Source organism: Etheostoma spectabile, chromosome 24 (genome assembly GCF_008692095.1).
Source record: "Etheostoma spectabile isolate EspeVRDwgs_2016 chromosome 24, UIUC_Espe_1.0, whole genome shotgun sequence".
NCBI classification, from domain to species: Eukaryota; Metazoa; Chordata; class Actinopteri; order Perciformes; family Percidae; genus Etheostoma; species Etheostoma spectabile.
In genome coordinates, this window is record NC_045756.1 from 11,875,026 (window position 1) to 11,891,991 (window position 16,966).

Below are 16,966 nucleotides of genomic sequence, written 5' to 3' on the forward strand. Positions count from 1 at the left end.
AACAACTTTCCCACACAAAACTGCTTGTGTGTGTGTGTATATGTGTATGTGTGTGTTTGTGTCCGTGTGCGTGCATTCGTGTGTGTGCGCATGCATGAGTGTGGCCGTCCACTTCACATCATCTCCTTCCAATTAGAAGGGGTTTAAGCCACCTTCCTCGAACATCCCTTCTTCCTGTGGGAGGACGGACTGATGACACGGGTGAGTCCACCGCAGACGCTGCGTCTCACTGCACCCTGTGTCACCTGTCACTCAAAAAGCCAGGCGCTCATAGATCTGGGCGCCGCTCTCTCCATAATCTGTCATGCCCAAGTGGGGTCAGGTGGGCTGGCCAGAGTTTCCGGGCTAATTGCTTTGAGGCCAAAGCCTGCCGCAGACGGACTGTAGCTGTGAACTGAGCAGGAAGGTTAGAAAGGCCAGGAGCAAGTTGAGGAGACAAATGCTTCCCAGGTAGCAAGGTTGGGATGGTTGATTCTGACCAGGGACCTTTATTGCACTGTCAAACCCTCTCTAATCCCATGTTCCCTATGTGTCTCCACTATCTGTCAATAAAGGCTAAAATAAGCAATTAGAAGAATAAGAAAATTCCTTGCCATTGTTTTTCAATTGATAAATGTCCATTTAGCTTCCAGTGGTTCATCGATTACACCATTTTTATTCTATACATAAATAGTATGCAACAGAAGAAAATAATCAATACTCCTTAATTATTAGGCATGCCAATTCCCCAGTTAATAAAGTGGCATTTGTTTGTTTTATCTAAACAGTCCAAAGATATGTATTTAAAACGATAAAAGAGAAAACAGCCAACTTTCCCATTTGAGAAGTGGGGATGCAAGACAGTACTGCAGGAATAATACTTCATTGGTGTGTTATTTGATTTGATTGAACCCTAAATATAGCTCCTAAGACTAGACTTTGACATATAGCACCATAATGCTAATAATGCAGGACCTTTGAAAATGTGAATCACATTACCAAAACCTATTGATATGCAATAGACTTGGGCCTTTAGGCACCCCTCAGGGTCTAGGGCCCCGGGCATTGTTGCTCAGTTTTTCTACTTTGGCCGAGTTGGTAAACCAGCCTTGTGCAAAGACAGAAGTAAAACATTTTAGATTGCCATCAATAGGGCTGCATGATATGAGGAAAATGTCACTTTGCGATTATTTTGAATGATGTTGCAATTGCAATGTAATTTGCGATATTGGTGGGAATGATCCCTTTTTTGGATCATCATTCTCATTGAAACACATATGAAAATGTACTATAGTCATGTAGTATGGTTTTTTGTGAGAATCCGTACCAAGCAAAGATGTTTTCCTTTGGTCTGTAGGATAGGCTTTGTAGGCCCAGGATGTCTCTGCAGCCCCACAATACTTCATTCTGAATATTTTGCCTTGAACAAATATTGTACCCCTAATATTTGCGATAACTTGTGCAGCCCTAGCCATCAATAGTAAGAACAGATTTTGAAGGCAAATCCCAACAACTGGGTAAGCAGAGGTCACAATGCTTTTTCTCTTTATATATCTTGAGGTCCTCTGTCGTCGTCGTCTTCTTCTTCTTCTCCTCCTCCTCACTCTCCTTTCCTCACTGTAAACCCCTCCCTTCCTCTCCCCGTGTAAACCGAGTGGAATAATCACCTGTTATGCTCCCTGACAAAACACTGAAGCTGGTGTAAAGCCAACACGAAGAGTGACTCACCAGAGTGTGAAATCTATCTATCAACCAATCTTACGAAGACGCTGAGAGTGCTCCACTTGACACAGTTTGCCACGCCATTTATTGAGCCTTTGTGAACTCGTATCACGCCACTGGCAAAGTACACACGTCAAAATACCCGCAGGGACACACTCAGTGAGACAAAATGCTTTCTATTTGAAATCTGCATTAAATGACGTTCTAACAGTGCTGTCTGAGGAACCTTCTCCATAGCCAAGCTAAACACAGCGAACCAAACAGACTGCCTTAACAGGCTCACATAATCTGATTCAAACATTGCTTGTTCAGCCCAACCCACTGTTCTAAAGTCAAATACATTCAATTTACAAATATATAAAACAGAGAAGAAAAAAAATCTGTCTTGAGAAGTTAGAACTAGCAAAAAGTTGTTGTTTTGATCGCTAAATGGCAATAATTGATAAATAATTAGAGGTGTGACGAGATTAATTTTGCAGAGCTCTAGCGGAAGATAAAAGCTACCTGTGAAACCCATCGTTAGAGAGTACCGCTGCTCTCTCTCTCTCCCTCTCTTGGCCGAGACAGACACACGTCGGCGTCTCTGTCTACTGTACAATGACATATATTAAGTACAAAACAACTGGACTCAACTACTGCCAGAAAACGCTTGGTTCTCTGAGTACAGAGACTATCTCTCCACCGTGCATATTGAATAAGTAATGGTGGAACTGTTATACAGGAGAGAGGCCAGTCATTTGAGTTTGTGACCTTCCAGTGCTCGTTTTTCATGTTGTCTTCCGAATGACGTCAAGGCACCTAACCCTAACCATGGCCTAATCCTAGCGCCTGCTGGGCAGCGTTGCGATGTTGGGGCCTTAAAGCACCAAACACTGTTAAAATATCTCATCTCGTGAAACCAATCTCGTCTCGTATATAACAATAATAATAGTGATAACATAAAGTAATAATTCAATCTACACAGCTCTATAAAGAAGGAAATATCTCTCCATTCCCGTGACCACATCACACCCCTATAAATAATATTGACATGTATTCAATTTGCCTTGATACAAAACAGATGAGAGCAGCAAATTCTCCATTGTGAAAAGCTGTAACGAGCAAATATTTGCCATTTCGGCATTGTGAATCTTACAAGTGATAGTGTCAATCAATTTAAACTATCCACGCATGTTTCAGAATTACAAATTTGCTATTTGCTCTACTGATGAAACATTTTCACACAAAAATAGCACAGTGACTTGGTAAAAAGCAAGCTCGATTCCCTCATTTCGTGCTCCTACTCAAGTCCCAACTTAAACACATATGGTTGCATGAAACAATAACATAAGTGAACATAAGTATGTAATTCTTCTATCCACAAGAGACATCTTTCAAGGTATTTATTTTGACTGAGAGGTTGGGACTTTCACAGCCCCAGAGCATCCCGGCATCAAGGACACGATCCAACTGCATGCTAATCCTCCTGTGAATTATATAGCAAGTGAAAATGATTTGGTGCACGGCGAAACGCCTACACTAAATATTTACAAAAAGCCTCATAGCTGATCTGAATGAGGCTTTTGAGAGTGACTTAGGAGGTAACAATAGGAGAGGAGTGACCTTGCAAGGGAGGGGGCGGGAGAGAAAGGCAGCAATTATGTGGTGGGTGAATGCCTTGGTTGTTGGGGAGCAGAGGATGATAAGACAGACGGAGGGACAGGGGAGGGAGAAAAAAGAAAACGAGGGAGATCATCACTCGGCAGTTTGCCTGTGGAGACGCAGGGAGAGGTGGAGGGTGGGATGGGGAAAAAGTGAGAGGACAGAGATTCCTCCCTTCGCTTTGTCCCTCCTTCGCCAATCTCCCAGGACGGGAGAAGTGAAGTTACTGCACAGACACAGCCGAAAGCCACTCCACGGTCCGCGGCCAAGCATTTTAACTGGCAATACACAGGCCCACATATGAAGAGGCACTGCTTCCTGGCATATTAGACAGTTTATTTTTGGGCCTCTTTGACTTTCGTTCAGATATTCTCAAGAGGATTTGACTCCAGAGAGTTCGTTGATGTGCTCTGTTTTCCTGTAAAGAAGTGTGCAAGGTGTGTGTGTGTGTGTGTGTGGTGTGTGTGTGTGTGTGTGTGTGTGTGTGTGTGTGTGTGTGTGTGTGTGTGTGTGTGTGTGTGTGTGGTGTGTGGTTAGGGGTCTGGGTAAAACATTTTTCACGGGTATCTGCGGGTTGTATCAAGGGATTGCATCAAGTGAGACTACTGTGACAAGAGTGTGCTGGAGTGTGTGCACATGTTTGTGTGTCTTTGTTCAGCGTGTGTGTGGCTGTCAAAGATATGGACAGGCACACTTGTTCTTTTATGAGTGGACGTGCTGAAGCTCCGCTGGGATGCAGTGTCAGAGAGCAGAGCAGAGGAGAGGAGAGGAGAGGAGAGGAGAGGAGAGGAGAGGAGGAGAGGAGGCTGTCTCACTTCCACTGGTATGGAAATTTCACCTTACATTTTTAAATGACGCAAGAAAACTCAGTTTTACCTCTATATCCCTCCATCATAAAAGCATGCCTTCAAGGACTCTTGAAACACTTCCCTAATTAGACCTAATATAAAAACAATGAGTCATCATCTCCATAGCAAATTATCCATCATTGAAGCACACAAACAAGCTGTCAGTACGTCAAACAAACAGTCAATGAATATTGGCCTGCATTACCCTCATCAAACCCTATTTCTATAAAGCAGAGGTTGATGCATTGACTGTATAAGTAAAGCTGAACCATTTCAATTGCCCCCTGGTGGCTGGCTGCAGTATAGGCCATAAATCTTGCACCCTCCCTGTTAATGGACGGGACATGGACCAAACTAAAAAAATCAAAGGGCACATCAAATAACTGTTTCCCAAAGATGGCTTCTATCAGTTCAGGTAGTTCTGATCTTTGTTCTAGTGTGTATCTTTTTGATAAGTTTGGTTTTTATTAGTTAACGCTATAGTATATGGGGTGAAACGAAAGCCGCGATTGGTCAAGTGGGTGAATAGATGGGACTTTGAGAGCGCGGCTCCACCGCCTTGTCACTACTGCACAGACTCTGGCTCCAAAATTAAAAGATGGCAACACCTGTACCGGGCATATTTTGGCTTCAATTTTGTACAGTGTCAGGAAGTGGAGACAACTCATCCATCTTTATAGTCTGTGGTATAAAGCCCATGTACGAACAATGCAACTTGACCTATAAATGCTTTGGTATATATACAAATTAAGGTAAAACAAGTAAAATCAAATGAGGGGATTGCATGTATCTAACCATGGCAGAAAACATGGGTCATGCAATGGTTTTAGTTGGCACTAAAAAATAATGTTGATAGCGCCAGCAGGAAGGCAATAAAAACCTATTTTGTAATTAATTTGCACCGAAAAAGACAAATGTAACCTTTCAAGTGTAACATTCCTGACAGACTTTCAGATAACTGAAAGTGAACCAATGATTGAATCACTAGAAATAGATTATTTTGTTGTTATTATTATTATTATTATAATTCTTCATGTGGCAAAGGAATTAAATAGATTAGAATTCACAGAATGTGTGCTGGTGGATCTCTGCAAAAGTCTCAAAACCCCATTCCACCACTATCTCTGCCCACTAAGCACCACAGGAACAATCATTCTGTCTTTTACCCCTGGAGAGTTAATTTAAGGGGTCCATGCCAGCACCGTATGTGCCCACTCCAGTCTATTGGTCAAGTCAGGGCCAAAAGTTTACCGCTGTCAGCTCTGAACTGATGGCCAACCTCTTTACAACCTTTTTTCGGCCAATATGGAGAAATTATTGTCTGTCTGCACAACAGCAGTGGGGCGCTCATCAGCCATTCTACACATGCCTTCTCTGTCTCTCTGCCATGGGAGCCTTATATTAGTAGAGAATGAGCATAGTAAAAGATTTCCACCTCGGCATTAACTCTTCCTCCTTTTTACTCCATTTCTCATGTTCTCTTTCCACCATCTCTCTCCCTCACACCTCAATTCTTTATTGTCCTTCGGGAGGCCAGTGCTTTAATTCCACCACTTCCCCTATTTGACTTTGAATTAATGTACCCCATGCTGAAACGGGCAAAGATAGGAAGTATATTTCCCCTACTTTGAACCACGACTCTCTTGATTTTATGTGAGACTGCCGGGTGGCAGAACATGTGAGCTCGCTCCTCGACGTGTTTGATTTCGAGACATGGCTTGAAGTTGCGGAGACACAGGGGACATCTCTTATATTTTAAATGGTAGCTAGGCGTGAAACGCACTGTGAAAACACCACTTATGTTTCTGTTTTTTGAAACTTCATTGAGGGTCAATACGGGCTCAAAGAGAATCGGAAAACAGCAGCTCCAAAAAAAAAACAACTAAAAAACTGTTGACTCGCAATTCCTTCATTTCATACAGTTAAGTTGGAGATGTTTGTGCCAAATGTGCACTTGCCAGAGCAAACAAGATTTTTTTTCTCCATATTTTAATAAGGAAATAATTAAAGTAGGGCCATAAACCATAGAAAGGTTACCAAAGTGCTGGTTCATCCTTAAAGCAGATTCACTCTAAGATTGCTGTCACAATGACTTGTACCCCTCCTGACATCTTTCACCAAACTATCAATGTCCTACACATCAAGTCATCATGAGTGAAGAAGGAAGAGGATGGTAAACTGCTATTTCTAGATACCTGTGTTCATGAAGATTGATGGGAGTATAATGGCCACTGTGTACAGAGGGGAAGTGCAGCATGTCTGAGGAGCACTGAGGGCTAACTGGTACAAGGAGCGGATGATCCCATGAATCCCAAGACAAGATCTAGACACTCAACAAGGACCATCTGAAGTGGGACTCCCTCACGTGGCTGGGCTGTCAGAAGACGTAGCAAATTCTTCAAGTCTCAGGAGCTCAGTTCTTACCACAAACCATTAAAACCCCTTAAGATCTCTACTGGTACACTGGTAAAGACAGGGCTCCCCGAGAGAGAAAGATTGGAGGGATATGTAAACGTCACATGCGACAACTGTGGGGACTGAAGGAATCAGGTGTCCGTCAACAGCGGAGCAGAAACAGTCACAACATCAGCTGGGAAGAAGTCAAAGTCAACCACCAAGAGTCAAAGAGCCATTCACATCCAACGCCAGAGTGTCACGTTTGTGAGTGTCTGTGTAGTGTTTCCTGTTTTGTAGACTGTTTTTCTACCACGTCGTGTCTTTAGTTCCTGCCTTGTGTTTCCTGACTTTGTGATTGTCTGCCCAGCCCCGATGTGTTACACCTGTTCCTTTCCCTTATGTCACCCGTCCCTTGTTAACCTCTTTACCCTGTGTATTTGGTCTCTGTGTCTCCTTTGTGTCTTGTTGGATTATTGTGTTCCGTTGTGTGCTGTTCTGTTGTGTGCTGTATTGTGTATGGTCGTGCCTGCTCGTTCCTCCTTTCCTGGCCTGTTTACCTACTGGGATTACCTGTGTTTAAGATTTTGTTCTTCCATCCTCTGGACACCTTTTGTTTGTTTTTGTGTAATAAATTCCTTTGAATTGCATTTGGGTCCAAGCCTCGCCTACATTCTCTGAAACCCTGACATAGGGACTATTTCGTAGGTCTTGTGATAAGAACTAAACCATCTCCATGACAACTGGGCAAGCTCCTAATGCCCATGGGATGTGGCTAAAAAGAGGAAAAACAACAGATGCAACAAAATCCTTGAAAAGAAAACAAAAGTGAATATTCTTTGGCGGATGATTTAATTATCGGTAAAATACTCTTAAAACCATAATTTTCTTAAACCATGAATCCCTACAGTGCAAAGCAGGGGTGTCAAAAATACGGCCCATGGACCAGAACCGGCCCGCCAACGGGTCCAGTCGGGCCCACTGGTTGACTTTGCAAAGTATGAAAATTGCAGAGGAGTAATAATTACAATTCCATAATTACCACTTTAATCTATAGAATATAGAATATCTGAGTTATTTTTCTGTAAATTTATGACTTTAATCTGAGAAATTCAGATTAATAATTACAAATTTTTCTGATTATTACCCCTCTCTCCCAAATCCGTAACATTGTTTTTTGGCGTAGCAGAAGCAACTTGAGTCCAGCATTATTATTATACATTATCGCAGCTTCCTCATCAAAATATCTCATGGACAGGCTGTGCAAAATGTCCAATAAAGGCAGCTTCTCGGAAGATATCTCCATCTCACAGCAAAGCATAAAGATCTAAGTCAATCATCAGCTTCACTGGGAAGAGCAGCAGTGTATACAAATGCAATCTCGCTGTTCTGAGCTACACCTCAAGGATGCACTTGAAATCAATGTTCTCCTTTTTTCAAATCCTTTTTTCTCAGCTGCATCCTCTGTCTGCTCCTCTGAACTGTTTGTGAAGCATTGAAGTTCACTCTGGGATTTGGGGTTTGGAGGGAAGCTGTCTGGAATATTTCTGGTTACATTTAAAAAAACAAACAAAAAAAACACAGGGTTACTATTGGATTTAGTGGTTTGAATTAACAATTCCTACGACCTTTGCGGTTCAATCTGACCTTTAAACTGTCTCCCACAGACAGAGAGATTAAGAGAGACGCATTTAAAGTTTCAAAGAAATCAAATGTTCCACATTCGATAATTTCATTATCACGCAGCAAGTGTCCCTGAAATAAAATAGCATAAGCGTTTGAGTTTGAACATTAATGAACTCTCTAAAGGCATCATTACATTTTCATCTGTATGGCAGATTACAGTCTTGTTCACCATAAAATGTTTTATTTATCTTTAACATTGCAACTACAGTACTATAGATCTCCCTTGTGTTATTAGGAAGGTACCTCAGGTAGAACACGTGAATGGATGACCATTGTCAGTGCTAATTGAGGTTATGAGAATCAGCCAATGGGAAACATAAAATATTAATAGGCCTGCATTTAGTCTTAGAAATAAAGTGCGCCTGAGGGGTACATGACGTGTACACAACAATTGGCAATGCACATACAATATTTTGCATGTAGACATGTTCACTCAACACTCACAATGTGAACCTCATGTGGCTAGAGGAATCGGGGATCACCAAAGAGACTTTTCGACCAGGGGGTTCCGCAGCACCTAAGTAGGGATCCTAGAGTCCTGAAGTGGCCCCAAATTGCAATCTATTATTACTTTATATGTAATGTGGTTGTTGTCTCCCAAAAATGTTCAAAGGTGTCCGAAACTAAGCTTAACCTAAATCCCAACAAACTTATTATATGAAAAAGATAAATCCAAAAAAAACAAAATCAACGACCTCAACAACAGTAATGAGGGGCTTACTGGCCTGTAATTAAGGTAGCCACACCAGTATAGCTATCCACGGATACAGTTAACCTTGATGTACCTTCCACATGTATGTTTGACATCAAAACATCATATATTAATGTGTAAATAATTATTACTTTATTAGCTTATTAATTAATGTAGGGCACCATAAAAATGTGTTTATGCTTTAGGCCACCCTCAGGACAATCCAATTGTCAATTGTAGAGATATTTTAGTCTAGATCAAAATCCATAAAGCCATATCAGAACAGCCATAACAAAAATGTATTCTGAAGACCTTTTGCAGTGTGCAGTGCCGAGGGAGTACACTTTATAGGGCCCAAAAGGTGAAAAGAAAGCACAATGTGCACATCAATTCAGAAGGCAATACAGAAGAAGCCACTCAAGCGTGAGGGATACTTGTCCGCCACAAACTCAAGGCTGTTGCACTTTCAAAGCGTAGTGGTAAAGTCAGCATATGAATTAAATATTCTCTTCAGCTATTCTTTCAGCTTCAACTACACAGCATGCTGTTGTTACCAGAACAGAACATGTTAGCCTGGTTTAAACTCTTCTTTGGGGATATTACAAGTTTGAAAGCTCAGTGTGAAAGCAAAGAATCTGACTGAGAATTTGACTTTGATAGCGACTTAGAGCCTCATTAACTCCACAAATGGTCCAGTGAACATCCACCTTTCAAATGAAATATGCGGCAACCGAGGACTTGCTTGTGGCTATGATCTTTACTGTTGGAGAGAACAGGCCAAGTCCAATGAACCTCACATCAAAAATATATTGCAGAGCAGCAAATGGGTCTAATAGTGTATTGATGGCAGCCTTTGTGTAACCCAGACCACAGTGAACCCACTCTGACGGCGACATCAGGAGGGCCAGCCAAGGCTACCGCTTAATGCCGCGTAGCTAATCACCTCAAAAATGGACCACGGAGCGGCTGTGTGTGTGTGTGTGTGTGTGCACGTGTGAGCTTATGTGTGCAAATGCAAACATCTATTGAGTCAAACTGCTCTGTAATTAGCCAGAAACGAGAAGCAGAAACAAGGTTTAAATGTTTGGCAGGTATTCATTAATTGCTGATGGAAACACAGGGAGGGTGGGGGTCAGTTCATTTCCCCGCTCTTATCTGCCTGGCACAGAAAGGTGCTCGCAATTGTCATGTAAAGTGTATGTTTCTGACTGGCACGCTATCAGCGCATTTACGGAATGATTGCTTGTTTGAGAAATGTTTGGCAGGCAAAAATGTTTGCAGAGGGAACACGTTCTTTTGGGACAATTAGCAGGTTCGTCACTAATCTGTCACGATTTTTGACGGCTGATGTTTTTGTTTTTTTTAACTGTGCTACATCAAAATGAATAAAAAAGACCAGAGGTGAAAGGAGTAGTTGATACTTAAGTAAAAGTACCAGTGCAACAACGTAGCAATACTGCATTACAACTAAAAGTCTGTCATTCAAAATCCCACTTATGTAAAAGTTCAAAAGCCTTAAAGCAAAACATACTTAAAGTAAAAAAGTAAAAGTACTCATTCTATGGAAAAATGGCCCCTAAGACAGGTCCCTTCAAGTGGGTTACATTCATAAAACACATATACTGTATGGATTGTTGAAAAATGTATGCTGAGAAAGACGTTCTATTACACAAATAATAATAAAGTGACAGCTAAATAAAACAAAGTAAATTTTTCTTTGAAATGTAAAGGAGTATAGGTACACAGGTACATAGATGTACAATACTAGCATAGCATAAAATGCTCTAGTAAGTACCTCAAAACTGCCTTCAAGTACCTCAAAACTGCATTTAAGGACAGTATTGGAGTAAAAGTCCCTAGTTACTTACCACCATTGAAAAAAAAGTTTCTATTTTTTGGGTGTAGTTTCAGAAGATTTTGGAAAAATAAAAAAGTCAGTAAATCTATATATTCTTAAGGAAATTCAAAACAGCATATCAACAATGCTAATGCCCCAAAATCTGCAAATAAATCCAGGATGTAAGCATCCAAGATGACTGTGTGCGGTCAACAAATCTATTCCACTAGTACACTATTACAGCCTCTCCCCATCATCCCCCCCCTCTTTATCTCTCACTCAGCATATAATGATTACATTTGCATTCCAATCAACTGCACAAGACCATAACCACAATGAATAACCCATAGGCTTTCATGAATTATGGCATTCACCATATGATTCTCATACATAATTAGGAGGAATCACAATAAATAAGCCATACATTACTCATGACATGCAGGGGTCCTTCTGCAACCACAGTGGGAAGGAAGAGGAGGAAAGATGGGATACATGGCTTACCTAGAGGAGAGAAGGGAGAGAAAAAGAGGGATCAGGATGTCAGTGTCATAGTATTCATAATTAATATCCCTCAAGGGTGTAGCTCGAAGACAGTGATGCAGCATGAGGTGTAAATGTTTGGACATTGGACAACGGAAGAGGACACAAAACTTGAAGTTGGCTGTAGTTTTTGAATATAACACATTCAGTCCTGCTGTGTTAAATAAAAGCATTTATTTGAAAAAGGAGTTTTCTTTTGACAGTCCCCTCCTGTCAGTTGACTGATTTGTTTTGGTAAAATCAATTTTCTTCCAATATATATATATATATATATATATATATATATATATATATATATATATATATATATATATATGTTAGTTTACAGATACAGTGCAGGGTACAGATATAGCAGGAGCACCATCACAGCCATACGCACACACGCACACGCACACACACAGCTCTGGATTTCAGCAGCAAAACTAGGCCAGTAAAGTAAATAAGCCACTCTGATCTTTATTTCAAAGGAAGACATATGATGTTTATCTCAATAACGTAAAATCTAAGAAATTTGTCAAAAAGCTGCTACGCAGTGAAGGCAAAAGTGAGAGGGGAAGAAGGATAAAGTGAGTAAGACAGGAACAGAGAGGGTGTGTGTGGGGGGAATAAAGGAACGACACGGCAGGAGCAGGGCAGCCTCAGGGTTTTGCCGTGCACCCATTGATTTCTCATTAGTAAATTCAGACCTTGATTTCATCAACCTGGGCAAAGAAAGACAGCTAACGAAGGCATGGCAGGTACTTTGGTCTTATTTCCCGCCAGAGGACAACTTTCAAATCTCCTTTAGCTGGTGATTAGGAAGGGAAGAGGATCTGGATTCAGTCATGGAGCCTCTTACCTGCCCCTGGAATAAAACCCACTGCAAGGCTTTGTCCAGAAAGTCTCTTCCCAATTAGCCAGTCCCACAAAAACAGGATTTCCTGGAGCATAGTGTTCTGGAGAGATTGATGCTTCATTAGGTAAAGCTATGGAGCATTGTTCCTGCATCTAAAAAGGCACTTGAGAAGGGATCATGGCCTGCTCAAAGACACTGGGTATTAGACATATCCCATTAACTGGTCCTACCACTTAAAAGTAGGCCTAGAGAAAATGCCGGTCAGATGGTGCTTTTCATTGTCCAGTGAGATGTAATGCTTTCAAAGCAGGCACAGCTCTCAGGTTAGGCAGTAATGTGCACCGAATGGTTGGTTAGGTGCATCTTTTTCAGCAAATTGGACAGGTAACTTTAGATTTAAGCACGTACGGTTACTCAGGCTCATTCATTTCAGAAAATATACAGAACCCTCATTAGATGGCACTGTGTACTCTGCAGCCACTGAGTGGAGGATTTGCTGCAAAGGACTTATTCTTTTTTATTTAGTGTTCACTTTATGAGAATAAAGATTGGTTTTATCCGTCAAATTTCATATGTAGGGAGAAAAACTGCAGGACTTGTTGAAAAGAATATTTATTGCTGTTGGAATCAGACAAGAGAGGCATTGCTTCTGATGTATCAGCCAGAAGATCAGGTGGATTGTTGCTGGATAGGTTTTCATATCAGTAACATCAGGGTGCTGGACGGCAATGAAAGAGAGAGAGAGTGCGAGTGAGAGAGAAAACAAGAGAGAGGGAGAAGTGTGGCTTTTTTCACAGCCAGATAACAGAGAGATGAAATAGGTCGCTATTGATCTTATCAAAATATAGAGGTTCCATCTCTGGTGTTATTTTACCAGGCACAGATGCAAACGTAGAGAGAGATACACTCTTAGCATTTATTACTAGGTAGCGTACAGATGGAGCTGCTATTGATACAAACACACACACACACACACACACACACACACACACACACACACACACACACACACACACACACACACACACTATTGCTGTTGCTACCTCTAATTAACTCAGTGTTCAAACTAAATAACTGTGGAGGCATGAATAGCCACATCTGGGAGCGGTGCACTCAGCATCATCTGAGACAGCCGGCTTGAGAATGATTGGGGGGGGGGGGCAACACAGCGGGGAGCAGGCAACCAAGCAGCTGCCAAACACCACAGCAGAGAGGATGGAGCAGACACATGGTGGCAAAATAGAGACGATCCTGAGATACGGATTCTGGATGGTGGACACAAGACTAAAACTCTATCTTCATCCAGTGTGGAAAAAGTTAGAAATACAAATTGGATAGAAACTTCCGCACATCTAGGGTTCTCTCTCAAAAAAGGAGTGCAGAGTGGTTAAAGATAAATTGAATTGGGTTTTTATTTACATAGTTATTTTCTATTCGTCATGTACTCACTAGGACGGGAAATTGACAACTGTGTCGGTCTTAAACTAGCAGAGTCACTTGCCTTGGGCCTTGCACCGCGCTGGGTGCAAGATACGGCCCTCAGAGATTAATTAAGCGAGTTTAGTGCCTTTTATATTCAATTCAATGCTCAATCAAGAAAGTTGGAAATGATTTACTTTCATTTGTTTTGAAATTCAACAAGCAATTAGCAGAATACGGAAAGCAGCAGAAATCCAGAACGGAGTATACTTTAATATCTGTTCATTTATCGCAAGAAATATCTTTATCGCGACATTCAACAACATTATCGCCTAATTTCCTTATATCATGCAGCTCTAGAACTCACAACAGCAATTGCCAAGATTAAAATCAATTTTATCTATTTATAAGCTTTATAGACATGAAATAAAGAACGAATGAGAACAACCTTTACGTTGTAAAACACCTGATTGGCTTGTGTGTATCCTCCAGCATAACTTAATCTTTATCTTATTTACTAACAACATGTTGACATTTACTGCATTAAAATTAACTACGGACAATCGCATGGCTCATTACTAATCTGAAAAAAACTCTAATAAATAATTCATGATAGATAGACAATCTTACATCCATTGATTGCAACTGAGCTATATTGGACAAATATAATTATAAAGTGGTTCCAGATCACGGTTGTAAAAGTTGAAGTAAAAACTTCTGGAGAATATTATTACCTGACTGACAGTACAGAAGTAGTAGCAGGGGAACTGAACCTAGATCATCTGTAAATAAATCATGTGCCTGTCTATCACACTCAAGGCAACACAGATACTCTCTACATTATTTCAATGCAAACTTCTAATCTTGTGTCTCTCAGACAACAACTGCCTCAGCTGCTGAGGCAGGGTGGAGGAGCAACAGCAGGCTGAACCCATCCTGTGATCAAAAGACTATTTTATCTTCTTCTCCTCTTTCCACCAACACACACAAAGCTCACGCTGCACGGGCGTGACTGCGCACCCAGGCAGTGGATGAAGAGGAAGTGGCAGGGGTGTGTGTGTGTGTGTGTGTGTGTTTGTGTGGTGTGTGTGTTGTGTGTGTGTGTGTGTGTGTGGTGTGTTGTGTGGTGTGTGTTGTGTGGGTTGAGGAGGGAGGATGATGTGATGCGTCGATCTTCATCAACCGGGGTCCTTGGCGACGGAGGATTAGTGGGCATAAGCACCGGAAGCACTAACTAGTGTCATGATGGAAAAAGTGTTATTTATGTTGTTGTTTTTATTGACAGACTGTGATCAGTTACTTCATCCTGACAACATCCAGAAACAAAATGTGACCTTTTCTCTTTTCTGGACTGATTTCCCACAGAATACTGACTCACACGCAGTTGTGGGAGGTGGCAAAGAGTGAGCTTCATCTTACCAAGTGCCACCCTGCTGAAAGTTTACCTCAGTCAGAGAATAGCTGGCGAGGCACAGTCATAAAATAAAAATGATGTTGTCGGCAGAACCCACAGTGTTTGTTTTTCTCAAATTTAGTGGCAGCTCTGGTGTGAATAAGAAGGTAATGTGTACCCCACACTGGGAAACTGAAGAAAATAATACACTAGCTATCATGCTTTCATCAGTTATCAAATTGCCTATACCTCACCACAGAAAAATAAGCATTAGTTCCTGTAGTGGTCTGACAGCAGATGTTCATTTTGCTATTTTAAGACTTTTTTTTTACAGAATATCTTTATTTCTTTTGATGCCATACGAAGGCTTCAACTTTATGTGTGTACGGACATGATGTAACCCTCCCCGAAAACTTTTTGCCCTCTCGACAAATACTGTAATTTGTGGACGTCTGTTAAACAATTCCACAATCCCCCAAAAAATACTTGTAGTCTTTATACAACATGCTGTTTTCTTTCTTTTGATTTGATCTCTCTCTCTCTCTCCCCAAAAAGAAATCAAGGACACACCCTTGCCGTACAAACCTCCTGTTGTACTGTGAATTTCTAAACATTGTGTATGTAAGCGTATAGTTAGTACACGTTTGTGTAAAGAAGAAGCAACATCCGTCACCCTGCGCCGGAGGAGAAATGCCCTCCAAGCATAATTGCCATGGATCTCCCCGCTGCATAAACGGCGTTATCACAGTTTGTCTAATTGTGAAAGCTGTGATCAGCATACAGAAAAGGTTGTGTGTGTGTGTGTGTGTGTGTGTGTGTGTTGTGTGTGTGTGTGTGTGTGTGTGTGTGTGTGTGTTTGCAGGGGTGGGCAAAGCTGTTCTCCCTCTCCTTCCCATCATCTGGCTCTCTTTATCATCATAAAAGTAATTAGCATAAAGGTCGGATTTGTGTAAACAGAGAAAGTGGGCTTGGATAAGGTTCCACATGGATGAGGCCACCTCGACAAAGGCCCAACTGAACAAGTTCGCTCGACGCCGCCTTCGGAGTGTGCAGGCAAGTGTGACAAAGACAGGATGCCAATGGACCTGAAACACTTGTTTGTGCAGTAAAGGCCAGGCATTTCCACAAACAAAAAGCTCCACAAGTTAATCGAACATGTGACTCAATATGTTCCATTTCCATGGTGCATCATTACCCATGTTTTATAAAAATCGGACCAGTAGTGCAGCAGCAATGCGTTGGGACAGTTTTATTTAGAGTGCCCTCCAGGATAAACTATGTACACTATGTGGCAGAAAGTATGTGGACACCCCCTGTCCACATATGTTTGTGTACTTTGTGTCTCGGGCTTGGTTTTCAGGGTTTGGGTGAGGCTACGTGTAGGTTCCAGTTAGGGCAAAGCTCCATGCTACGGCAACATGACAATGATATAATGTCATATATGCAACTATGACGCCAAAGGTTTTTATTTCCACAACAGTTCTCGTATAAATTGGCGAGGAAGTTACATAACCTTAAGGAGAAATGCACATGCTGAGGATGTAAAATTAAAATGTAACACCCCACTTCACACACACACACACCTTCCACCTAACACCATAAAGGGGAGACGTCAGTGTTAACAAAACCTCTCAACACTTAACAAGACGTGTCATTTCACCTTTCCCACTGCTTCGGGAATAAAAATCTCTCTAAATTTCAGAAAAACACGCACCAGAGACTTTCCACAAAATGAAACACACACCGGATTGATATGATTTCCAGCAGGGATGTCACTGGTGAAGGAAAGTAATTACCTATTCATCTCACTTCTTTATTCAACTTTTCATTGTGCTTCACACAGTCTACTTCATCCTGTGTGGAGACCCACCAGGCAGACCTCTCTCGACTTGACTGCTCATTTTAGTCGGGATTGGAGAGTTGCGGCAGCAAGCTTTAACCGCGTCACGGTTAAAAAAAGTGGAGCTATTTAAAAAACATC

At 41.5% G+C, this 16,966-nt stretch overlaps 1 protein-coding gene across 5 annotated transcripts in view; it reads right to left on the bottom strand.

The window, feature by feature from the left end:
* Positions 1-16,966, bottom strand: part of si:ch73-383l1.1 (receptor tyrosine-protein kinase erbB-4) — a 252,376-nt gene that overhangs the window by 171,609 nt on the left and 63,801 nt on the right. The window contains exon 2 of one of the 5 annotated variants that reach the window (XM_032506283.1): positions 11,223-11,299. The exons of the other annotated variants lie outside the window; for them this stretch is intronic. The gene's annotated coding sequence lies outside the window, so the exon portion shown is untranslated. The remainder of the gene's footprint in view (positions 1-11,222; positions 11,300-16,966) is intronic. 5 annotated transcript variants of the gene reach the window in all.